The sequence below is a fragment of the Nicotiana attenuata genome, unplaced genomic scaffold, assembly GCF_001879085.1.
Source record: "Nicotiana attenuata strain UT unplaced genomic scaffold, NIATTr2, whole genome shotgun sequence".
NCBI lineage: Eukaryota > Viridiplantae > Streptophyta > Magnoliopsida > Solanales > Solanaceae > Nicotiana > Nicotiana attenuata.
In genome coordinates, this window is record NW_017702580.1 from 1 (window position 1) to 1,637 (window position 1,637).

General features: G+C 34.8%; 1 long non-coding RNA gene across 1 annotated transcript; it reads left to right on the plus strand.

Annotated features, from left to right (window-relative positions):
• Positions 1-110: 110 nt before the first annotated feature.
• Positions 111-1,574, plus strand: LOC109222787. The gene is made up of 3 exons (XR_002067455.1): positions 111-196; positions 1,336-1,435; positions 1,537-1,574. It is a non-coding gene; the product is annotated as an uncharacterized LOC109222787 (long non-coding RNA).
• The last annotated feature ends 63 nt before the right edge of the window (positions 1,575-1,637 follow it).

The following is a 1,637-nucleotide window of genomic DNA, read 5'->3' on the forward strand; positions in this document are numbered from 1 at the left end:
TAATTCCACCACATTTATTGCCTTTTACCTCTACTAACCCTAAAAAAAAAAAACTTAAGACTTTTTTACTACCCAACAATTATTTTACAGCATCTCACCATCTACCAATTTCAATGTATTTATATAGTATCTCTTTTACATAAGCATTATCATTGTCCTCTGTTCTTTTGTTATAAAAAGATTTCACAAAAAAAAGGTAATTGTTCTAATTCTTTTGCAATTACATTAATTAATTTTGTGTTTTGGAGAAATATAGATTCAGATCTGATGTGGGGTCTTTTTAGAATTGCTCAGAAGCTTTGATTTCACTCTTTTTATGTTCAAAGATTTGTTTTTATTTCTGCCATCTTTATCTAGTTGGCATGTTTGGTGTGATGGGGATCTTGATTACGTGCTTTTCACGTTCTTTGTCTGAATCTATATGATATTTGTTCTATAAATTCATGCATTGAGCCTCTGATAATTAAACAAAAGCCGCTGATATTTTGCAATTGTTTCTGTTGGGGGCTGTTTTCATTACCATTGTAGACGATCAGGTGATTCAAATTGTATTGTATTTTTTTCTGAATATATGAAATCAAGCTGTTAGCTTTTTATCTTCTGTTGATGAATATTTAATTTGGGTTTGTTAATTCTCTGGAAAAGAAAAAACTTTCCGCTGCTGTTGAAATTTGATTTCGGTGTTTAATGTGTTCAAGTCATGGAAACAGCTACTACTGCTTGCATTAGGGTCGGTTGTATATATCACACCCCCTTGGGTGCGGCCCTTCCCTGGACCCTGCTTGAACGCGGGATGTTTGTGCACCGGGTTGCCCTTTGGTGCGTAATGTGTTGTTCATTTTCTGCCAAAAATATTTGAAAAAAAACTTTTCATGCCGTTAGAAATTATGATTGATTTGTTTGTGGCCGAATGTTAAAGGTTCCTCCTTTNATCTGAACACAGGCCAATTAACAGACAAATGAAGAATGCGGGCAAATCCTAAATTAACTTAATCGAGAAGAGATAACAATCGATAACAAAGGTGAATGAACCAGAAGACATTACCTATGGAGCCCGAACTGGAGGCCGGAGAAAAAACGATTCGAGCCTCGGAATAACGTAATTGTTTGTTCTTACCAAAGAACAAATGAACACATTATTTCGTGACTCGAATCCAACGCAGAACTCAGGTTACATTTATCTTTTTGATATTTTTATGTTTTTGTGTCATGGTTATCACTCTATTAGGAATGGTTATGTGGTAATTGTGGTTGTTATGTTGTAGAGTTGCGATAGTTTGCTTGAATCTTACTTTAATTGTTGGTTTTGAACTTTAGATTTGGTTTTGGGTTCAGAAATTGAAGTGATCTAGAAATGGCTTCCAATGGAGACAACCATGCTTCTGCAAAACCACCACCAGAACCATCGCCGTTGCGAAAAGCAAAATTTTTTCAGGTATATACTTTATCTCGTTGATGATTCTTTCAATTTTCTGCTTTTATCTTGATATTTCTTGTGTTAATGCTGTTTGTTATCTGTAAACTTTCCGATTACAGGCCAACATGAGAATTTTGGTGACTGGTGTGCTGGATTTATTGGCTCTCACCTTTGTTGACAGACTTATGCAAAATGAGAAGAATGAGGTATATACTTTTAG